The following is a 15,410-nucleotide window of genomic DNA, read 5'->3' on the forward strand; positions in this document are numbered from 1 at the left end:
TTACTAGTCTGTTACTAAAATTATTACTCTGTTACTATTGTTTGAAAAATTAATTCTGTATAATTTAAAAACTTCAAAAATTATGAATTCGGAATATGCCGTTTGGACAGTAGGTTCGATTTTCACCAAACCCCCACCAAACCGAATTTCTGGCTACGCCGCTGTCTTCAAGTAAGTAGAAACAAAGTCGTTCTACACTCGTTTCACGAGAAACTTCTTCGAATACTGAATATCTATTATAATACATTGAAAACCACATTCAGCCACATATGAACATATGTTTGATGGGCTCTAGCAGACGAACAAGACTGAATTCAAGTAAATATATTACCGCTTTCTGTCTCCTACAATTTCCATAAAGCTGATCATCGCAGTATCGCAGACCTTCTTTCCCCCATCGATTGGGAAAATATTCTGGACCCCGAAGATGTCGAAACCGCGGTTCAAACCTTTTCAAACGTTCTAGTGTACGCTATTGACAGACACGTTCCAACGAAAGTTCACCATCGACAAACCGGCCCTCCATGGCAAACGAGTACACTGCGACGGCTGAAGTCTATAAAGAGAGCTGCCCTGCGGAGGTTTACCAAGTATCGCACAATATCTCTCAGAGACTATTACGTCAGTCTCAACCATGCGTACAAACGAGCCAGTCAACACTGTTTCTATCGATATCAGCAAAATATTCAGCTTAATCTCAAGTCGCATCCCAAACGTTTCTGGAAATATGTGAACAAACAGCGTAAGGAATCAGGACTGCCGTCGTCTATGACTTTCAATGGGAACACAGCTACTACATCTCGAGACATATGTACACTTTTCTCGGAAAAATTCTTAAATGTAATCACAGATTAGGCACTAACAATTGAGCAAATCGAACTAGCTGCTAACAGAGCCACACTTGTGAGTCACATTCTGGGTGCTATCGATTTTAATGCACTGAAAAGGCACATCGAAGTTTTGGGTGCTCCGCTTATTCAGATCTTTAGAGCACCTATTACTAGAGGTATTTTTCCATCTTGCTGGAAATCAGCGAACATGTTCCCAGTTCATAAAAAGGGCAATAAGCGAGAAGTCAATAATTGACTGCTGTCTCGAAGTTGTTCAATTGTGGAACCTCTTCAGGCTCACTGTAAGCAGTACCTAAGTGACGATCAACATGGCTTCACGTCCGGGCGGTCAACTGCATCTAACCTGTTATGCATAACATCCTACATAACAGAGAGTATGGAACGTCAAGCTCAAACTGACGTCGTTTACCGACTTATCTGCCGCTTTTGATAAGCTAAACCACGATATCACAATAGCAAAAATGGAGAGATTTGGAATAAATGGTAGTGTTTTGCAGTGGTTTCGATCTTACCTCACAGCCCGAGAGATAGCGGTTGTCATAGGAGATTGCCAGAGCCCTATATTCACTTCTACGTCAGGAATACCTCAAGGAAGCTACTTGGGACCGTTTAGGTTTCTGATATAATTCAATGATGAACACCTAATTCTGAAGACTTCACAATTGTCCTTCGCGGATGATCTCAAGATTTTTTGCATAATTCGTACAATTGAAGATTGCAGATTTCTCCAATAGCAGCTTCATGCCTTTGCTGACTGGTGTACCATGAACCGCATGTATGTAAACCCGAAGAAGTGCTCGGTAATATCATTTTCACGGAAAAAGGATTCGATCTATTTTAAGTACTGTCTTCTAGAAACCGAAACCGAACGCGTCAGTCACGTAAAGGACCTGGGAGTGATTCTGGGTTCTAAACTTAGGTTCAAACAACACGTCTCATATGCAGTCGGTAAAGCGTCTCGAGCATTAGGATGCATCTTCAGGATAGCCAAAAATTTTACTGATGTTTGTTGTCTTAAATCGCTGTACTGCGCTTTATCCCGATCAATCCTAGAATATTGCCCTGAAGTGTGGAGCCCAAATTACAATAACGGTTTTGAGAGAATTGAAAGCGTACAGCGTCGCTTTTTACGTTTTGCGCTCCGTAGATTACCGTGGAGAGATCCTGTCCGATTACCTAGCTATGAAAACCGGTGTCAGCTGATTCAACTGGAACCCCCTTATGCTCGAAGGAATACAGCAAGAGCTTTGTTCATCGCCGACACTTTGCAAGGTCATATAGATGCCCCAGCTATATTGGAACAAATTAATATAAACATCGCACCACGAACATTACGCAACAACATTATGCTTCGATTACCGTTCAGACGCACTAATTATAGTATGCATGGAGCCCTCACTGGTCTACAAAGGATTTTCAACCAGGTTGCTTCAGCTTTCGATTTCAACGTGTCTAGACAAACTCTGCGTCAGCGATTTTCTAGACTTTTTAATCGATCTTTTAACCACATTTGACTTTTTTTACCGTTTTTGTGAATTATTGACCACTTTTTGTGCATATGACTTGAATGTTAGTAATAAGTTTATTATTAAGACCAACACCATTGGGGCTTTGGTATGCCTGTTGGTGTATAAGACTAATAAAGAATAAAGAATTAATTGGTATACTTAAGGGTTTATATGTTGCAGATAGAGAAAATACTGCAATTTTCAGCTTTTTTCTTATACAATATTACGAAAGCTTATTAAACAACTTTCCATAATAAGTTTGTGAAAATTATAAACTATTTGAAATTTTTCAATAGTTTTATTTTTTATTAAACCGTGATTTTTTAATAAATAGTGACCATCACTTCACAACGTAGTCTATTTTTCATGGCCTGCGGTGAGCACGATCTCTCGAATTGCTGAACTGAAAATTATGGAATGGAAGTTAATTTTTAGTATTCTTTACAGATTTAACTCGCCTCGCAGATGGCTCTGAATTAGACCCGCTGGTGCCCTAAAACGATTTCGCTAGATTTTCAGAGCACTGTGCACCCAATGCATTAACGCAAGTGACGGAACGTTATCGAAAAGTTTCGTGAAAATGAATGATTTCCCCAAACGGTTCGGTTTCGAGAGGTTTTTATTTGTTCTTTGGCATTAGGATTAGCGATAATAATTCAAATCAATTATACTACTGGGAAGTCACTTTTAGAAAAAGTCGTTGTCGAAGAAAAGTTTGAACTATGCACGCTTGCACTTCAGAGGTAGCGTGATATCAGGAGCTGCGATTTCATTTCTTAGCTCTCAGTCGCGTTGCAAATTCGAGTAAACGCTACTGAGAGTATAAACTTCAAATCGATTCAAAAAAAAATTTCGATTTTTTGGCTCAGCACAATATATAACTCCTTAAGGTTGCACAGAGAATGCGCAAAATTCGCAAACGAAAAAAGCAGTTTTTTTCCACACCGTATGTCTAAGCTGACCAACTCTGGCGAAAAAATCCGGACACCTTTCAGCAACGAAGCGTAATCGTTCACCACACTCAGCTAGATGGTTCGCATAGTGTACGGATTTTTTCGACAGAGTTGGTCAGCTTACGTATGTCAGATCTTCATAAAAATCAATCAGCGTATGTAGAATGTTGTTACAGTACTGCTGATTGATTTTTATGAAGATCTGACATACGGTGTGGAAAAAAAAACTGCTTTTTTCGTTTGCGAATTTTGCGCATTCTCTGTGAAACCTTAAGGAAAATTCAGTTTTCCCACCACAAAGCATTGATTGAGGAATTTAGATAATTTATTAACAGAGCATTAGCAATATTTCGTTTATATGTCTAATTTTATGGACCATTTTATCTTTACTATCCCATGTAATATCGCGAAACATCAAGTTCTAAATATTCTCAATCGATATAATATCCAAAGAGAGTGATATGAGTTATAAGTAATGTCTCATCACACTGTTAGGTGGATTAAATGCGTTTTTATTTATTTATTCGTCAATCGATCGTAAACTACATTACATATTTCACATTTTAAGACGAATAAGTTTTTTACTTAAAAAATTCAATAACTCTGTAACGGTTGAGATTTGATGGTATGTGCAGAACGATTTTTTCACCAAATATGATAGTTTATCGTACATCGAGAGGTTTTTAACCATGAACCAAACATCCTGTATAACCCCTTAACTGATAGTCAATATGAAGATACCATTGCTTAACAACACATAAGGTTTGTTGCATCATATCAAAAGTGTGTTAATGGAAATACCGGTGATCATTGTATGATAATCATCGACGAAACCACATAGAGGACATCCGCGATGAGCACGAATGTCGGTTGCTAAGCATTGCGTGTATTCAGTTCGTGATATATGAATGACCTCGTGCTGCTTCCAAAATGGATTCGAAAGACATGTTGTCAAAAGCACCTTCAATATCGAGAAAAACTCCTAAGCTTGATTGCTTTTGCGAAAAAGTTTTTTCAATGTAGTAGACAACATTGTGTAAGAGAGTGGTAGTTGGTTTTCCCCCGCTGATATGCCTGTTGCATTGCATGTCTCGGGTGTTCGCACAAGCTAATATCACGAATGTAGTGGCCGATTAAACGTTCCACTGATTTATGAAGGAAGGAGGTTAGACTGATCGATCTAAAACTCTTTGCCTCCTTATAAGTGACGCGGCCACCTTTGGGAATGAATTTTACTGTTATTTTCCACCACTCCAATGGAATGCATCCTGTTGCAAGACTACAAGTAAGAATCTTTTTCAAAATATGCTTGAAATGTTCATATCATCTTTGCAGCAGAACAGGCATGAACAGCAAAACTTTCAATCGCCTATTTGATCGATTCGGTTGTCACAAATCTACGAGCAAATTCTCAAGAATCAAAGCTTCCTGAAAAGAACTCTGGGGCAGTTGTCAGTGATGGCTCAGTACAGCCTGGAAATTGTGTGTCAAGAATACAGTTTAGTACTACATCTTCGCCAGACGAGTATTTACCATTAGCAGTTCTAATTGAGCTGAATCTTTCGATTTCGAAGGTAACTTATTTTATCCGCTAGTCTTAACCCCTTAATAAATAGTAATAATATGCAGTACTTTAACCACAAATGTGGGTCCGATGTATCAGCAGTCTTTTGTTTCGTGGTCATTTTAGAAACTAGTACAAAAGCAAAAAGACAATCAAATTTAATGAAGAGATAAAAGAAAGGACTATCGAAATTACATTTTTTTGTTTTTCTGTTTTAGCTTACTTTGAGAGAATTGAATCCATTGACTTACGAATCCTCGAAATTCCTGAATAGACGTTATTTTCCTTTTTGTATAAAACTTTGATTCGCCTAGAATGTGATACTCAATAGCATATATAACTTTTAGAAAAGACAGAAGGAGAAGAATCACAATTGCAGGGCAATACTGCCTACAGTAACTTTGTTTTTCATGAATGCGACCTGAATATTTCGACAATAATTTTTGTATTGCATCATAAAACTCACTCACGTGCAATTGAAGAATGTGAAATTTGCTGCTTCCCTCCAGATTAAAATAAAATAACAGAATTATGTAACAACGCAAATTTCGTAGCAATACGCGTTATAAATCAGGATCGTCAGTACTCATAATAACACAGAATTTTAACAAGTATCAGCGAATTATATTATTTTAATAGTTTGTCAACAGAGTACCCTTGTTTGTAGATTTCGTCTCAGAAGCATTTGTTTACACTTCCAGATTGATCATACTTTAAATCTACGTCATTCCAGCATATTGTTACGCATTGGTTTCCTAGCTGAAAAAAGGTTCGATCTCGTCTGCAAGAGAACTTTTTCTCTTACAGGACATCGCAAGTTAGAAGTATTTTAGATGTGATCAGAAGTAGTATTTCTAATTTTCGCCTATCTTCAATCTGCTTCCTTAGTGAAGTGCCAGATTCCGTTAGCTGCTGCCCCATGTTTGCATTTATTAACTGTTCCATCTCGCACACTAAAGGGCGATTACGACATCGCCTAAAATCAATCAGTGGTATTATACCGAAGTGGGTAAATTTTCTTCTTCTGCGGCTTATTTCTTTAAGCTTCACAAAATAATCGTTCACCACTAGCAATGCTGACAAGAATAAAAACCTCTCGATGCAATGCGAGCATTTGGGAAAAAACAGGTTCAAGATATTTAGACAAAGATTGAATTGAAAATTAGCTCCATACACATTTTTAAGGTGAACAATTTAACTTCTTAATTCGTCGAAAAAAATAGCACTGCACTTCTCCAGAACCTTTCTCGTAAATTTGTTCATCCAGAGTGATATGAGTTATAAGTAATGTCTCATCACACTGTTAGGTGGATTAAATGCGTTTTTATTTATTTATTCGTCAATCGATCGTAAACTACATTACATATTTCACATTTTAAGACGAATAAGTTTTTTACTTAAAAAATTCAATAACTCTGTAACGGTTGAGATTTGATGGTATGTGCAGAACGATTTTTTCACCAAATATGATAGTTTATCGTACATCGAGAGGTTTTTAACCATGAACCAAACATCCTGTATAACCCCTTAACTGATAGTCAATATGAAGATACCATTGCTTAACAACACATAAGGTTTGTTGCATCATATCAAAAGTGTGTTAATGGAAATACCGGTGATCATTGTATGATAATCATCGACGAAACCACATAGAGGACATCCGCGATGAGCACGAATGTCGGTTGCTAAGCATTGCGTGTATTCAGTTCGTGATATATGAATGACCTCGTGCTGCTTCCAAAATGGATTCGAAAGACATGTTGTCAAAAGCACCTTCAATATCGAGAAAAACTCCTAAGCTTGATTGCTTTTGCGAAAAAGTTTTTTCAATGTAGTAGACAACATTGTGTAAGAGAGTGGTAGTTGGTTTTCCCCCGCTGATATGCCTGTTGCATTGCATGTCTCGGGTGTTCGCACAAGCTAATATCACGAATGTAGTGGCCGATTAAACGTTCCACTGATTTATGAAGGAAGGAGGTTAGACTGATCGATCTAAAACTCTTTGCCTCCTTATAAGTGACGCGGCCACCTTTGGGAATGAATTTTACTGTTATTTTCCACCACTCCAATGGAATGCATCCTGTTGCAAGACTACAAGTAAGAATCTTTTTCAAAATATGCTTGAAATGTTCATATCATCTTTGCAGCAGAACAGGCATGAACAGCAAAACTTTCAATCGCCTATTTGATCGATTCGGTTGTCACAAATCTACGAGCAAATTCTCAAGAATCAAAGCTTCCTGAAAAGAACTCTGGGGCAGTTGTCAGTGATGGCTCAGTACAGCCTGGAAATTGTGTGTCAAGAATACAGTTTAGTACTACATCTTCGCCAGACGAGTATTTACCATTAGCAGTTCTAATTGAGCTGAATCTTTCGATTTCGAAGGTAACTTATTTTATCCGCTAGTCTTAACCCCTTAATAAATAGTAATAATATGCAGTACTTTAACCACAAATGTGGGTCCGATGTATCAGCAGTCTTTTGTTTCGTGGTCATTTTAGAAACTAGTACAAAAGCAAAAAGACAATCAAATTTAATGAAGAGATAAAAGAAAGGACTATCGAAATTACATTTTTTTGTTTTTCTGTTTTAGCTTACTTTGAGAGAATTGAATCCATTGACTTACGAATCCTCGAAATTCCTGAATAGACGTTATTTTCCTTTTTGTATAAAACTTTGATTCGCCTAGAATGTGATACTCAATAGCATATATAACTTTTAGAAAAGACAGAAGGAGAAGAATCACAATTGCAGGGCAATACTGCCTACAGTAACTTTGTTTTTCATGAATGCGACCTGAATATTTCGACAATAATTTTTGTATTGCATCATAAAACTCACTCACGTGCAATTGAAGAATGTGAAATTTGCTGCTTCCCTCCAGATTAAAATAAAATAACAGAATTATGTAACAACGCAAATTTCGTAGCAATACGCGTTATAAATCAGGATCGTCAGTACTCATAATAACACAGAATTTTAACAAGTATCAGCGAATTATATTATTTTAATAGTTTGTCAACAGAGTACCCTTGTTTGTAGATTTCGTCTCAGAAGCATTTGTTTACACTTCCAGATTGATCATACTTTAAATCTACGTCATTCCAGCATATTGTTACGCATTGGTTTCCTAGCTGAAAAAAGGTTCGATCTCGTCTGCAAGAGAACTTTTTCTCTTACAGGACATCGCAAGTTAGAAGTATTTTAGATGTGATCAGAAGTAGTATTTCTAATTTTCGCCTATCTTCAATCTGCTTCCTTAGTGAAGTGCCAGATTCCGTTAGCTGCTGCCCCATGTTTGCATTTATTAACTGTTCCATCTCGCACACTAAAGGGCGATTACGACATCGCCTAAAATCAATCAGTGGTATTATACCGAAGTGGGTAAATTTTCTTCTTCTGCGGCTTATTTCTTTAAGCTTCACAAAATAATCGTTCACCACTAGCAATGCTGACAAGAATAAAAACCTCTCGATGCAATGCGAGCATTTGGGAAAAAACAGGTTCAAGATATTTAGACAAAGATTGAATTGAAAATTAGCTCCATACACATTTTTAAGGTGAACAATTTAACTTCTTAATTCGTCGAAAAAAATAGCACTGCACTTCTCCAGAACCTTTCTCGTAAATTTGTTCATCCAGAGCATTGAATTCCTAGAGAAAAGAAAGCAGAATTCAACTATCCTCTGGATTAGTCTACGCAGTTAAATTGAGTTTTTTCAGTTCTTCCAGCGCTTCTTGGAATCATAAAAGAGGTTACGCAAAAAATCGAGGGTGCTCATTCCGACAGATCTGTCAAGCTCAACCAAGCTGTACAATGTAACGAAGACCGAATTTTCTTTTTGAGAAATTCCCATCGTTGAAGATTACAGCTGAATACATTTTGAATTACTCCATACGTGGTGGATAAACTACATATGAATTTTCCACACTAATGTAATATTATGCGCTTTTGTACATACAGCTCATGTTTCTTTCATTGCCATATCTTTGTCCTCGGCGCAATTCATGAAAGGAATATTGACATGCTATATAAACGTGATCTTGATATTGTTCGTAAGCTGGTAGTCTATCGCTATATTTTCCAAGTTTGGATTTTGGACTCTTCTTCAGGATAATAGAAATGATACAGACTTTCTTTTATAATAAACTAGCTAATACCCATCGCGCGTTGCTGCGATATTCAACGAAATAGAAGGAAAACACAATTTGTTCCAAATGAAAAATCGTGTCGCCTTGATGAAAACAATAATTATAAAATATTCATATCATACATTTTTGAAGTGTTCAATACTGTAGTCATTTTTTGTCTATAAAACTTACTTGCAAAAATATCTGTATTAGGAACCATCCATAAATGACGTAGCATTTTTTGAGTGATTTTTAACACCCCCCTCCTCCATCGTAGCATTTCGTCACAAACTTCTAAATACCCCCCATGATAATTCCGTAGCTTGATGGTAACTCTACCCCCCTTGTCATCGCAATTTTAAAAAAAAAATAAAGAGCTGTGTTAGTTATTCCCCTTTAAAAAGCTACGTAGCATGACATGACCCCCTACCCCCCCCCCCCCCTATCGTCACACATCATCACAAAATACAAAACCCCCCCTCCCCCATATAATGCTACGTCATTTATGGATGATCCTTTAAAAGATATTTATATACCTTCTTCGATAGAATGTTATGTCAATCAGTTTCCGATCAAATGTTAAGGGCAAAAATTTTTGTGAGCTGCCGACAAACTATTTTCATTTGTTTGTGTCTTTGCTCGCGTATACAATTTTCGAAATCGTTTACATTACATACACGTATTTACGTGTTCCACTTCTAGTTCTATTCACAACATACTTTGGTGACAAACCGTGTGCCTTTTTCTAGATGGTTTCACTGTAATAGTTAATTAGCTGGAGTGTACTGCGCATTCACCATGAAACGTAACGAAGTGAAGCTGTAAGCCTCATTGCCCACCTTTGTTAATTATGAATTTCAAGCAGCGAGGATTTAGTGTAATGATTTTTTTTGTTATTTAAACCCGACAATAGTTTTCAGATTGGAGGGTGCACTACAAATAGGGTGATGGTTTTCACTTATGTCTTCGAAGACGATTTATTTATATTTAGTTTCGTAAAAGTGGTGCCATTACTATGTTTGACGCATACCTGTATCAATCTTTATAGCTGTATTCATCACGGTTGATTATAAAAGGTATATCACCCTATCACAAATCAACATTCTAGTTTGGCGTTGTTTACACCTTGTCGAGAAGTGATTTCATGCATGTACGCTACTCAAGTCAACTTAAAACGTTAGTTACATTTACTATACAGTCATTAAAATTATGTTTTGCATTTACTAATAGCGTTGTAATGGCCATGTCGATGCTAATAAGCATGTATCGAACACATCTATATTCACTTTTCTACTCATTTCTCCATATAAAAATGTACTTTATTCCACAAAATTGTAGAGCATGTTATATGAAACAACTTTACTGAACAGATACAAGATTATCTGTTGCTTGTAATAGACAAGTTTTTTATGCTCCCTTCAAAGTCACATAATTTAAATAACATTTTTCTGGTGATTTTCTAAATTTTAAAAATGTTCTACCACTACGTCTAATATGAAAAAACTTTCAATTTTTATTATGAAAGTTTATATTTTTCTACTGCACTAGTTTACTTTCATGACAAGCTTGAAATATAAATCAACAGCAAACACTATTAGATCCAAGCATAACCTTTTGGCACATACTGTCGCTTGCATGTACTAGAGTGGGACAAAAAATAGATTCCTGCTCCGAGCAACTTTTTGGATAGCTTTCGTGCTCTAGAACAACTGTGCAAATTCTTAGCTCGATTGGTGAAAATTTATTTTTGCGCCCACAGTTTAAAGTTTACTTGGGATTTCGTATGGGGAAATTGACTTTCACAAAACAATTCCTCCAAGAGTCGTTTATTGTCTCCTAAAAATAAACCGATATTTTCCTAGGAAATTTAACAAAGAAACAAAGTCTCGAAGACCACGAAACGATCTGATGCTTGTGGAAAAAGTCATAAGGCAGAAACCGATTAATGCTCTTAATGATAAATCTAAATCGAGATCTACCAGCACCACTGCTGGTAGATCTCGATTTAGAGGCAACTTTTTTTTGGTTGCTCATATTTGGTCCAAATCAATAAACTGAGCTATTTGGTCCCACTACAAGAGTTTTGAGGGATGAAATGAGGTTTTTTGTACACGACAAGAGAGAGTTAAAAAAGGTTGTATACAATTCGACCGTCAGCAGCAGTGATGATATGAGAATTGAAAATCGTCAGAGCATCAATTGATTTTTGCTTCATATCTTTTTCCACAAGCGTCAGATCGTTTTACGGCCTTCGAGGCTTTGTTTCCTTGATAAATTTCTTATGAAAACAATATATCGATTTATTTTTAGGAGGCTGATAAATTTTTGATAAATTTCTTATGAAAACAATATATCGATTTATTTTTGGGCGACTCCCGAAGGAATTATTTTGTGAAAGTCAATTTCCCCATATGAAATGCTATATAAACTTTAAACAATCGGCGCAAACATATAGTTTCACTGATCGCGCTAAGAATTTGCACAGTTGTTCTAGGGCCTAAATGGCACCCAAAATGTTTCTTGGAGCAAAATACCTAATTTTGGCCTCATTGGGGAGGGTGCTCTATTTTACCAATTCCACAGCCTACAATCGATGAAATGCGCATAAATCGGCAGTAGTATCCTTGCTTTGTTCCCAAGAAACAATATAATCACAAAAACATCCCGAGAATGATCAAATACTTCTGGTTGAGCGCAGAAAAATGCTCCAATTATCGCACTGCTATTTGATCCAAGGCATTTAACACAGATGGCAGGCGTCGTCGAATTGTCTTCGCGAATTGCTTACCACTAGTCCTGAACGCTAAAAACTAGTGCCACTGTACACATTTTTTAAAATAGACAAGTTTTCAATTTATTTTCAAACAAATTGTTGCAATAAGATATTTATTTATGTATTATTACTCTTTGATTTTTTAGAAGTTTAGGAATTCAAATATGATTTTAAAGATAACAAAGTCTCTGTTACTTAATATATCTCTACAGAATGGAAAATTGGTCTCTCACTAAAAGAAAGAGAAAAGAGAAAATTTTGTCTTGTTTCAAAGCATCTAGGACAATATAAAATCATATGGTCAATAGCTTCATATGATTCCGAACATTTACATAAAATAGTTTCAATAATATTAATGCGCATAAGGTAACTTCTGCATAGAAATTAGATTATAATCTACCAACGCTTAGTTTATAAAACCATGGTTTACGACTAATAATTAGTGCAATAGAGTGACATAAACGACCCATTTCGCTCGAGTCCCAGAATTCTTGCCAATGCATATTGACTTTTCGACGGATCGAAGGATAGTATTCATTACCTTGAGTACCACTATCATAAAAATACCCCATAATGCTCCTAATTTAGTCAACCTATCTGCTTGTTCATTCAAATAATGAGTTTTGTTGTAAGTATTTTGAGAATACAATGCTAATAAAGAACTTAGACTATCTGTACATATATAATTAAATTGTTTCCCATATAGGTTAAAAAATGTAAATTAGCTAGGTATCTTGCAAGGAGCTGATTTGTTTGCTTTCCTGAGCTCTGCCACTGACGAATACTGATTAGTGTTGTCAAAAATTGCATTTTTTTGTAGTGAACGTACAAATTTAGAACACAACTTTTTTCACTAAAACTAAAGCTTTTCGAATTTTAAGAAACATCGTTATTAAATCTTAATCCCTCAAAAAGGCACGGGGTCTCAGAGGCCCGGCTAGTTTCAGTTCCCTAGTTTCAATGAACTTTGTTATGAGTTTCTGAACTATTGAAGTTCATAAAATTAAACATATTTCAACCAAAAAACTATTCGATGTATGGAAAAAAAATCAAATTAAAAAAGTTGCGTGTTTTCAGGAGCTTACCGTAGAAGTTTGTTTTTGTATGTATTCTGCGATTATTATAAACTTGAATTTTTTAAAAGTTAGACAAATTATTTTGTCGTGACTAACGACTTACCTTTCAATATAGGGGCCCCTTTTCAAAATTTCGAAAAAAATGATGTAAGATTTTGAACGCTTATATCTTTTGTTGTACTGAGTGGATTTAATCAATTTCTTCGGCATTTTGTCGAAAATATTTGTACCAATGTTGTATTAAATTTTGGAATATGTAGGACATTCATTATCAACGGAAAAATAGTGTTTTGAAAAATCTTTCGAAAACGACTCGGAAAAGTGAAAAATTTCCGCACAGAGCCGTCAATATGGTGCACCAACCGAACAATACAATGACGAAAAGTTTTAAATATAGTTCCACTACATGTTTGTTCCTATGATTATTCGTATTGGGTTGCTTGACGAGAGCAATTGGTGAGGGAAAGCCGGCATATTAGTTTTGGTTATGCCATTAGAAGCCGGACGGAAAGGAAAGGCTCATGATAGCACGAGATCGAGCGAGAAAGCGATAGTGGTGCAAATTAGCGAAAGCGTTACGTACATTTTTAACCTTAATAACTTTCCTTCTACTAAACGGATTGCTAATCTTGTTTCATAAATCGGAAGGAAAATGTTCAACGCTTGTTACCGATACGTTGTTTATATAAAATTTGTTTAAATAGTTCAAAAACTACTTTGAATGAGAATCAACATTAATGATAAAACCTATAAATAGGGGTGTCGCAGCTTTTCTCAAAGCCAGACGTGTGTAAGACGTACTCAGTACTCAGTTTATTAGGTAATTACATCTCGAATTAACCATATCAAATAATGAGTTTTGTTTTTTTTTTTTTTTTTTTTTTTCCATACGTTTATTTGACACGGCATTTGCAAAAGCTTTTTACGCCAGTTTCTTTTTTTTACATAGCACGTTACAAAAATCCTTAAGACTAATTTTAACTATACTAGTACTTTGTCTAAAACTAACACTGAAATCACTTTATTGTTTGCTTTTTTCCTTACATTGTTGTATTTCATAATGATCTAGTATTTTCGGGTGTATTTATTTACTTTTTTTCTGTTATTGTCTAAATTTAAAAACTAAATATTCTAGGACACTTTAATTGGTGAATGATTAGCCTTGGATGAGAGTATGAGGAGATGAATTTAATTAAATTTTGACAGATGCTGTTTTTAGAAAATGATAGATAAGTTCCATGTATAGAGGATCGCGATACGCCAGGATGTCTCTAACAGGAACATGGATTGGTCTTCCTCGGACTTGTAAAGAATCTACTAATTGTGATCTGGCTTCACGATATTCAGTGCAGGACCAAACAACATGCTCAATGTCATGGTAACCTTCTCCACAAGCACAATGATTACCCTCAGCGAGCCCAATACGACGGAGATGCGCATCTAAAGTATAATGATTGGACATGAGCCTAGACATCACACGGATGAAGTCCCGACTTACATCCAATCCTTTGAACCATGCCTTCGTTGATACTTTAGGGATAATTGAGTGTAGCCATCGTCCCATATCTCCATTGTCCCAAGATGTTTGCCAACTAACAAGTGTCCTCTGTCGAGAAGCGCTATAAAATTCATTGTAAGCGATGGGTCTTTCATATATTTCACCATCTAGTGCACCAATCTTGGCTAAATTATCAGCTTTCTCATTTCCCGCAATAGAGCAATGGGCGGGGAGCCACACTAGGGTAAATTTATAACAGTTTCTTGTCAGGTTACTCAGAGATTCTCGTATCTTCCCCAAAAAGAATGGATCGTGGTTATCAATCCTCTTTGAGCGTAGAGCTGCAATTGTGCTGAGACTATCAGTGAGGATAAAGTAATGGTTCGGGGGTAAAGTATTAATTATTTGAAAACTATAGTGAACTGCTGCTAGTTCCGCTATATAAACAGAGGCGGGTTCTGCAAGTTTGAGAGAAATTGAAAAATTATTGTTGAAAATACCGAAACCAGTGGCCTCACTGATTCGTGACCCATCAGTGTAAAACATTTTAAGGCAGTCTATGTGTTGATATTTACTTGTGAATATTTTAGGGATCTCCCGCGAGCGTAGATGATCCGGAATTCCACGAATCTCTGCTTGCATGGACGTGTCGAAGAATAAAGTGGATTCAGGAGTATCTAGTATATTGACGTATGTGGGAACATACCTAGCAGGCGTTATTTCTTGTGACATGTGATTGAAATACACTGTCATGAATCTGGTTTGGGGTTGGAGCTCAACAAGTCTTTCAAAATTTTCAATTACCAGTGGGTTCATAACCTCACAACGAATAAGTAAACGAGAGGAGAGATCCCAGAATCGGTCTTTTAAAGGAAGAACTCCCGCTAGTACTTCAAGACTCATCGTATGGGTCGACTGCATGCAACCTAGGGCAATTCGTAAACAACGATACTGTATCCGTTCCAGTTTAATAATGTGAGTGTTCGCAGCTGAACGGAAACAGAAGCACCCATATTCCATTACTGAAAGTATTGTTGTTTGATACAATCTTATCA

This window comes from Topomyia yanbarensis, chromosome 3 (assembly GCF_030247195.1).
Source record: "Topomyia yanbarensis strain Yona2022 chromosome 3, ASM3024719v1, whole genome shotgun sequence".
In the NCBI taxonomy this organism is placed as follows: domain Eukaryota; kingdom Metazoa; phylum Arthropoda; class Insecta; order Diptera; family Culicidae; genus Topomyia; species Topomyia yanbarensis.